This window comes from Miscanthus floridulus, chromosome 4 (assembly GCF_019320115.1).
Source record: "Miscanthus floridulus cultivar M001 chromosome 4, ASM1932011v1, whole genome shotgun sequence".
Classification (NCBI taxonomy): domain Eukaryota; kingdom Viridiplantae; phylum Streptophyta; class Magnoliopsida; order Poales; family Poaceae; genus Miscanthus; species Miscanthus floridulus.
The window spans coordinates 67,117,340-67,127,372 of record NC_089583.1 but is presented as its reverse complement, the minus strand read 5'-3'; positions in this window follow the sequence as shown (position 1 = coordinate 67,127,372).

Here is a 10,033-nt window from a genome sequence, read left to right as displayed (position 1 = left end):
CAACCAGCTTCACTTATAAGCCTTGCATGATCCTTGATGTCTCTTATTTTTGGTTTATGATGGGTAAGTCTAGCTAAGTACCTTCTCATACTTAGGGTTTATTTTCCTATTGTTGCAGATAACGTGATGTACCACGGCTACTATAAGCACTACTTTGCTCCTACAGTGATGAGGAATAGGACCATGGGCATGGCCATTCTATATATCATCTCACCCTTGTGCTTTTGTTGGAGATGACTGTGAAAACTGGCTATGTATATAAACTACTGTTGATGTCGTTCTGAACTATGTTGCTTCCGCTATTGTTAAACTGGTGTTGTAATAACTATGTTGGAACTCCGATGTATGACAAACTATTTGTGAACTTGTTGTAACATGTGGCTTGTATGTTAAATCATGTACGATCTTGACTTGTATGTTGGTTGATTCGAGATCCTTCGTGATACTCGATGGACTACCGGATTTATATGGGCTCAAGTGTGATGGTTTGACTGCCTCGGTGGTTGCTATTGTACTTGTGCTCTTATAAATTGGACGATTCTATTACAGTTGGCATCAGAGCAGGATTCAACACTAAACTTGTCACATGTGTAATTGAACCAAAGGTTTTTATTTTATAAACTTAATTTCTACAACAGTAGTAATAAGTTTAGAGTGTTGAAGATTGAACTTAAAACTATAGTGTGCCAGTGGTCATCTCCCTTATGCCCAGTTAAGGACTTTTAGGTGGCTATTTAAGTACTAACACGGGGGGGGGGGGGGGTTTACTTTCGTCGTCCATATGGCATGCTATTGTGTGGATGTCACTCACTTGAGTGGTAATGTATGGATCAAATGCCTCTACGCTAGGTAACATGGTAAGTTGATGAGTGGCACGACCGCAAGAAGTGAGCGTGTGGTCGGGGAAAGCTAGCTGTGATACGGTTGTATATGCATGCTTGCATGTGTGTATGGTGCGTATTTAATTATGGATAGTCTAATTGATCATCGGGTAGCTTTGATACAGAAGTATATATATGGGATATATACATATATATATATATATATATATGGAAGTATTTAGTTTACTGCTTTCATATATATCTTGCTATCCTTGATATTCAACTTAGAGCCTAGATTTACCTTTCTGTACATATAACTGTTGGGTTGGGCTGAAATGAATCTTCTGTAGGTACACTAACAACGAAACGTGTAACTCGTTTAATTATGATTATATTGAGAGAACGTATGTATGCCACTGCGTATGTCGTTAGGATTTATTTCTCTAAGTTTGTGAGGACGTACGGAACGAGCATACATCATGATACATCATTCATCCATGTCATTGCATTATTCCTCCCCCTTATAAGATCTTATTGTTAAGTAACTCTTTTCTATAATCATGTGTCTGACTAAATTGTAACATTTGCTATAGATGGCAGCCCCAGGAGCCCCTGTTGCAAGCGACAACTTTTTGGCACCGTTTGGGACTCCCACTTTACTGTGGAGGGTACTGCACTCTATCGGGTATGCTAAACCGCCTCGCTATTTTTGGAGCGAAGTGGTAACTGTGGGACAACGATGGTACGACGTGCGGATTACTGTCACCGCCTGTGTGAACAACCCTCAGTGGCAAGGATGGAGTATCGAGTCAGATGGACAGACCCCTTGGGAGGGTGCCCAAGTGGCCGCTTTTGAAGTTCTCAGCAAAATCTGTTAGGAATTTGGTGATGAGCTTGTCATTGGGCTCGTTGGATCTTTCCCTCGAGTGGATGCATCATAGACCGCTTGGACCCAGCCAGGTGATAATGCTTTGGTAAGAGACCGGGATGAAAGAGCAGGAAGTAGTAATGCTGCCATGAGTGCCATGTATGCAATTATAAAGATGTTTTACTCTCACTAGGATAGTTACATCAGTTGTATGCAAGAGCTCCATAGAGCACAGACTGCATAGTGCAGGATGCAAGGACATGTGCGTAGGCACCAAAGGGTAGTTAGAGCAGCTCCGCATGAGATAGGTAATTATATGACAGCCTTGGAAGCTCATCGGGGACAATTTGTCCATGCTGTTGCCGAAAGAGATGCAGCTAGGGCTGAGTTACATGACGTCCATGCTAAAAAGGACGAGGTCATTCACCTTGCTAAGACTAGGGAGGTAGCTAGGATCAGGATTGTGTTCCAAGTTGCTAGGCAGGCAACAGAGTTTGATCGTAGAGAGCAAGAACTCATACGCCAGATTGAGGAGCTTTAGCTAGATGTTCATCGTCTCAATAACATGGTGAACCTAATTCTTCCTCTAGCTCTAGTAGTGGAAGAAGTTCCCAATGTGTTGCTTGCTGAGGACGATGGCATGGAGGTGGACGCTAAGGATGAGCCTAAAGAGGAGGAGATTGAGCCTTTTGAGAATGACCACGGTGATGGTGTGTCCGACATCGACAGCAACCACCCTGAGGAGTAGCTTAGCTATAATATCTAGCTAGATGCGATAGCTCTCTATCTTCGATCCTTATGTAACAAACTCATAATGTAGGTTTTAATTTCATGATGTACCCCTTTGATGTTATTGGAACCATGCATGTAATATGTGTGGTGATTGCACTTTTTAATGAATTCCTAGTTGTTTTTGGCAAGAAAATTTTGGCATGTACAAAACACGTTGCGAGTACGATAAGTGGTCCTATTGATGATGTTATGTTGTGGAAATGAATTATTGTGCCTCTGTGTTTTTGTATGAATTTGAGATTCTCTCTAGTAATTAAAGTATGGCATGATTATACAATTCTTCTGCAATCTCATGACATCATCTAATAATCACTTATTGTTGCAATTTTGCAGATGACTCACACTCGCAGAGGGGCCGGTACCAGTCATGAGGGTGATGATGATCTCTCACCACCACCGTACCCCACGCTAGTAGAAATGATGGCCCAGCTCCTAGAGACCCAACGGTCTATGGGGGAAGTACTACATGGGCTTACGCAGAACACCAGTCGTGGATGGGGACGAGACCAACACCAGGGACCTGAACCAAATCAGTACAGTGAATTCAAGCACTTTTTGGACACTAAACCTACTATCTTTAAGGAGACAGAGGAGCCATTGCAAGCCGATGAATGGCTCAATACCATTGAGAAGAAGTTTTGTCTCTTGAGAGTTACAGACCATATGAAGGCTGAATATGCCTCACATCAGTTGCATGGTCCAACATGCATTTGGTGGACTCATTACATGTCTACCCTCCCTACTAATGTTCAGTTTACATGGAATGAGTTCAAGGCTGCTTTCAAGGGCATCATATTCCCCTAGGTCTTATGAGCATGAAACATACAGAGTTTATGAGGCTTACTCAGGGCACCAAAAGTCTCACTGAGTATTTGCATGCCTTCAACAACCTCTCTAGGTATGCGCCTGAGTTTGTGAATACCGATGCTAAGAAGATTGCAAGTTTCAAGAGAGGACTAGGTCCAAAGTTGATGAGGACTCTAGCAAATAACAAGAGTGAGACTTACAATGAATTTGTGAGTGATGCGCTCACACAAGAGAATCATAATAATATTTATGCTGCATCCAAGAGCCGCAAGAGGGCCTTTGAAGCCGATGCATCTCAGCAGAGAGCTCTAGTGGTGGCAAGAACCCAATACCGCCCACCTGCTCCAAAATACCGGCCACCTCAGAAGAAGGCCTAGCCAAGCCAAGCAAATAAAGGGTATCGTCGGGCATACTCTATTGCTCTATCACCTAAGGGTGGTGCAGGACAAGGCAACTCGAAGGCTCCACCTAACAATCAACCATGTTTCAGTTGCAACAAGACTGGTCATTAGGAGAGGGAGTGCCCTTACCCTAAGAAGAACAATCAGAAGCCAGCAACTGCAAATGCACGCCCGGGGTATGTGCATTACACCACCATGGAAGAGATTTCCTCTAGTGAGGTTGTCACAGCTGGTATGTTTCTTATGAACCATTACCCTACAGTTGTTCTATTTGATTCTAGGGCTTCACATTCATTCATGAGTCCAACATTTGCATCCAAGTATGATCAGAAAAAATTTGTAGTAGACAAAGGTGGTTATTGTATAAGTGCAGCCGGGAATAACATTTCTACCTATCATATAGTTAAAGATGTACTTATCCAAATAAGTGAATGAGAGTATACTGCAAATTTAGTGATATTACCGGGATTGGGTATAGATGTGATCTTGGGTATGAAATGGATGAAGTACCATGGTGTCCTCATCGATACATCGACTAGAACCATTATGTTGAGAGACCCTAGGAATAACGATGCTTTTCTAGTACCCCTTTCTAGGGAGTTTGATCTCCAAAATGTGGCCAATGCTATCCAGCCTGTGGCCCTTGCTGATATTCCTGTAGTATGTGAATTTTTGGATGTCTTTCCTAATGAATTGCCCGGGTTACCACCCGACAGGGATATAGAGTTAAAGATTGAGTTAATCCCAGGTACAACACCCATCTCCTAAAGACCTTATACAATGCCGCCAAATGAGTTAGGAGAATTGAAGATCAAATTGCAAGAGCTCTTAGAAAAGGGTCTCATTCACCCTAGTTCATCACCATGGGGTTGTCCAGCCATATTTGTGAAAAAAAGTTCAAGTCTTTGCGTATGTGTGTGGATTATCGACCACTCAATGCTATTACTATCAAGAACAAATATCCTTTGCCTCACATTGATATCTTATTTGATCAATTGGCAAAAGCAAAAGTGTTCTCTAAGATTGATTTAAGATCAGGTTATCACCCAATCAAGATCAGGCCTGAGGACATACCTAAGATGGCTTTTCCCACTAGGTATGGCCTTATGAGTATTTAGTCATGTCCTTTGGGTTGACCAATGCTCCTGCCTATTTTATGTATTTAATGAACTCGGTATTCATGCCTGAGCTTGATAAGTTTGTGGTCGTATTTATCGATGATATCTTGATCTATTCTGAGAATGTGTAGGAGATCACGCAGAGCACTTGAGAGTGGTGTTGTCTAGGCTGAGAGAGCATAAGTTATATGCTAAATTTAGTAAATGTGAATTCTGGTTGAGGAAAGTACCTTTCCTAGGCTATGTTTTATCTGAAGATGGAATCTCGGTGGACCCATCCAAGGTGCAAGAGGTTCTTGATTGGAAAGCCCCAACCTTCGTTCATGAGGTTTGGAGTTTTCTTGGCTTAGCAGGATATTACCGTCCGATTATTCCGGATTTCTCCAAAATTGCTAAGCCCATGACTAGATTGCTTCAGAAGGATGAGAAATTTGTATGGACACCGGAGTGTGAGGCAGCTTTTCACACTTTACGAACATTGCTAACTACTTCTCTTGTTTTAGCATAGCCTGACATTGAGAAATCGTTTGATGTGTTTTGCGATGCATCGGGTACTGGTTTGGGGTGTGTTCTAATGCAGGAAGGCCGAGTCATTGCTTATGCCTCGCGGCAACTGAGAAAGCTTGAAGTCCATTATCCAACCCATGATTTAGAATTAGCAGTAGTTGTCCATGCTCTTAAATTTTGGAGACATTACCTGCTTGGTAATGTTTGCCATATCTACACCAATCACAAGAGCCTCAAGTACATTTTTGCCAACCTGAATTGAACATGAGGCAGAGAAGATAGTTGAAATTGATCAAGGATTACAACCTAGAAGTACATTATCATCTAGGAAAAGCCAATGTGGTTGCAGACGCCTTAAGCCAAAAGTATCAGTGTAATCCCTTGTTGGAAGATGGTTTCAACTTATTGCATCCGGCAGTCTTACACAATATCACTGTTAGTTGCTCTCTTGAGTCTAAAATCATTGAGCTCCAAAAGATCGATGAGGGCATATTCCATATCAAAAGAAAGATGAAAAAGGAAGAAATCAAACATTTTTTTGCTATATGTGAGGGGTGTGCTGTGGTTTAAGGATCGGCTTGTAGTGCCGAAAGATAGAGAATTGAGAAACCAAATTCTAGAGGAAGCACACTCTTCCAATTTGTCCATTCATCTAGGTAGCAGTAAAATGTACCAAGATCTAAAAACATGCTTCTAGTGGACAAAAATGAAGAAAGAAATTGCAACATTTGTTGCTAGATGTGATAATTGCTGTCGGGTCAAGGCCATCCATTTGAAGCCGGCTGGACTACTTCAGCCACTGTCTATCCCAAGTTGGAAATGGGATGACATCAGTATGGATTTTATAGTTGGGCTTCCAACCATTGAAAAGGGTCATGATTCTATATGGGTAATTGTTGATTGCTTGACTAAATCTGCACATTTCATCCCTGTTAAGGAAAGATATCGACCCCATCAGTATGTAGAGTTGTACATTGACCAAATCGTATGATTGCATGGTGTGCCTAAAAGCATTGTGTCAGATCGAGGACCATAGTTTGTTAATCATTTTTTGGAACATCTACATAAGTAGCTAGGTACCCAATTAATCCATAGCTCTGCTTACCACCCTCAGATAGCTGGTCAGACTAAGCGAGTGAATCCGATTCTAGAGGATATGTTGAGAGCTTGTGTGATTTCTTCTATGGGTTCATGAGAGAAATGGCTATCTTTGGCCGAATTCTCCTACAACAATAGCTATCAAGAAAGCATTAAGATGGCTCCTTTTGAAGCTTTGTATGGTCGAAAGTGTAGGACTCCTCTAAATTGGATTGAGCCTGGTGAAAGAAGATATTATGGAATTGACTTTGTCAAAGAAGCTGAAGAACAAGTTTGAAATATTCAACAACATATTGAAGCTGCTCAATCGAGACAAAAGAGTTATGCAGATAAAAGGAGAAGTCCCATTGCATTTGAAGTTGGGGATTTTGTATATCTGAAGGTGTCTCCCATGAAAAAAGTGTAAAGGTTTGGTGTGAAGCGAAAGCTTGCACCTAGATATGTAGGCCCATACAAGATCATTGGACGAAGGGGACCAGTAGCCTACAAACTCTAGTTACCTCCAGAAATGAGAGCTATATTCAATGTTTTCCATGTCTCCCAACTCAAGAAATGTCTTCGTGTGCCCAAAGAAGCTATTGAACCCGCTAGTGTAAGATCCAGTCGGATTTAACCTATGAAGAAAGACCTATTCGAGTACTTGAGACAATGGACAGAGTGACCCATAACAAAGTCATTAAATTCTACAAGGTGGTATGGAATAACCATAGTGAGCAAGACGCTACGTGGGAGCGAGAGGATTATCTTCGTGAGGTCTATCCGGTTTTCTACAAGAGGTGGTTAGTAGTGCAAATCTCGGGATGAGATTTCTTTATGGGGGGAAGGTATATAACACCCTAGGTGTTAAGCATGCATTTAACATTGGCATTGCATGAGCACAAGCATCATTGATCATTCATGAGCATGAGCATCTCAAATTGTATCTCTATGAGTGCTTATATCATATGTGTTTGTTATTAAATGCTTTACATATGCTAGGATTTACATGTGACCAATGTATAAAATGTTTGTGGGACCCTAGGAGTACCTTAAACATGTTTAGAATGTCACATGGAACAACTTTGGTATTCATGACTTGGACCCATTTGGCCTCAAGTCATGGTTGTAGTGTAGGCTTTCATTTTCAAGTTGCATGTTTGACCTAAGTCGAACTATACCCTAGAGACCTTGCATGGTTGTGCACCCTTAAGCAAAGTTGTAGTACTTGACTAGAGTAACAACTTTTATTTTTGGGTCAAGAGCTAGTTCAGTGCCTAACATGACCAAATAGGGCTCACAAGAATCAACAAAATATTGTTTTCAACTTAGAAAAATTTGCTAAGTCATGAACTGAGTTTCAGTTTCTATGTACCCTACTTTGAAGCTTTGCAATTTGAAAACTATGGCGAATTAGATGTTACTCCCTAAAGCAAAGTTGTAGTTTACATGTAGCTCTATAACTTTTAGTAATGGAGTTTTTGTTAACTTGCCATAGATTAGGAGATAGAGGTGGATGAATTTGCGCTGTTAGTCACTAATTTTGGGCCTGATGGCCGCGGATGCCGTGCCGTCAGTGACCGACCGGGGGCAGACCAGGCATGCCGCATGGTGATCGTATGCCAGCATCATCTCGGCCAGTCAGGACAGCGTGGAGGGATAAGGCTCGTGCCTCAGCTACTCGCACCATTTCACTCTCGCACCCCGCTCTCTCTCACCCACACCAGAGCAAAGCGGAGCACCGCGCTGCCGCGCCATTGCCGTCACTCCACCGTGCCCACTCGTCGCCGTCACAACTCCACCACTCGATTTCTTGCGCCAACAGCTCCGCCACCTCCTCCTCTACCTCCTAGAACCACTACTACCTCACGTCATGCCTTGGTAAGACCCTATTTCACCTCGTCGCCACCGCGCCATCACCAAAGAGCCACCACGCTTTCGGCTCACCATGGCCAGGTTACACAAAAGCACCTTTGCTCTCTCTCTCCCTTATCTAGTCTTCACCTTAGGTCCTAGCATCTAAACCCATCGTCCATTTAGACGCTACCAACTGGTTGCGCCGAAATGCGTCACTGCTCTGCGCGCGGTCGCCATGGCTACCGTGGCACTCGGGCTCGCCGTTGCCAAGCTGGCCTATCGCCTCCATCCTCTCTCGCGCACCTTAGGTTGACTAACCCTAGACCTAGCAGGTGGCATGACGGAGACCCACCTCTCGCCGCCGTCTAGCTGAAATGGTGGGAGCACCGCCGTGCTCCATGCGTCGCCGCATGGACATGCACGCGGTCGGAGTTCACCACTGCCTCGTCGGAACCCTAACCCACTCTAGCAAGCTTCGTTAGGTTACCATGAAGCCGTGGTATGCCTTGATTGAGCACACCATGGCCAAAGAACACTGGTGTACCGCCGTGCTACCTCCACCGTCCACCATCACTGCCGCCAAGGGTGCTCCAGTGCACCGCCGGTCCAATGAGGGGTACCACTAGGTGCGGGGGATCACGGGGAATGCAACGGTGAAGATGCTACCACTGGAGACCTCGCCGTCGGTGAGCTATCGCCGGTCAAACACTGTCCTTTGTTCTGTTTCGCTGACGGTTGGGTCCCATTGACCGCGGGCCCCCAGCTGTCAGCTTGTGTATGTTTTAATTTTCTGATTTATTTTCTAGATTTGAATGTATGTTTCAAAAATTATATCTCAAGCTAGGAGTGTCCAATTTTGGTGAACCAAATTTTGTTGGATTCTTCATGAAGTGTAGTATTTGATAAAAATATGAAATGCACTGTTTCTAGTATTTTTTGGGAGAATTAAATAGAGCTAAATAAGTGCTTTTAAATTGTTTACAATCTTGTAAAATACATAACTTGAGCTAGGGAAGTGATAACATTGTGATTCTAGTTTTGCTGGTCTTGTGTTGACATGCTCTTGATAGGAAAAATACTAAACTTGTAGTAAACTTGATTGGAGTAAGGTCTTTCTATTTATCTTTTAATAAATGGTGTTTTTGAGGAAATTCATAAGAATAAAAATAAGTAACATATTGCCATGCCCATTTTTGTACAGTGTTAATGGGTTTTATGGAATCTAAGAAAATATGAAATATGTTACTTGACACTTTTCAATAGGCTAAACTATTTTTGCTAAAATAAACCTAAGCAATTTGTCATTTATGTATAGAGGGCTATACTTATCCAATTGGCATGAAATTTGCACAGTAGACTTTTGGGTCATATGTATCCTACTACAATTGTCTCTGAATTTATGGAGCACAAGAAATTTTTATCTCATAAATCACCTTATTATATATAGAAATTAACAAAGGTATCTAAATACATTAGTTTGGCATAAACATAATATTTTATGTAGTCCTTGTGATGCATATGATCTGCTGATTATGGTAGTTGTGCTTGAAGTTCATTGGTTATAAGCATCTACTTAATTATTGCTTTGTAATTTCGCTAGATGGCTGTAGGAGTAGTTTCTGTTGTATTGGTAAATTCATGATGATAATTACATTTCCTGTGAAACTTGTTATTAACAAAGGTGTAGATAACTTACTGATCTTGCTTGTGTCAATTTTTTATGGTAATATACTAAGTGGTTTGAGAGTTATATCTATTAGAAGTCTGCTATTAGAATTTGCTTGTCTA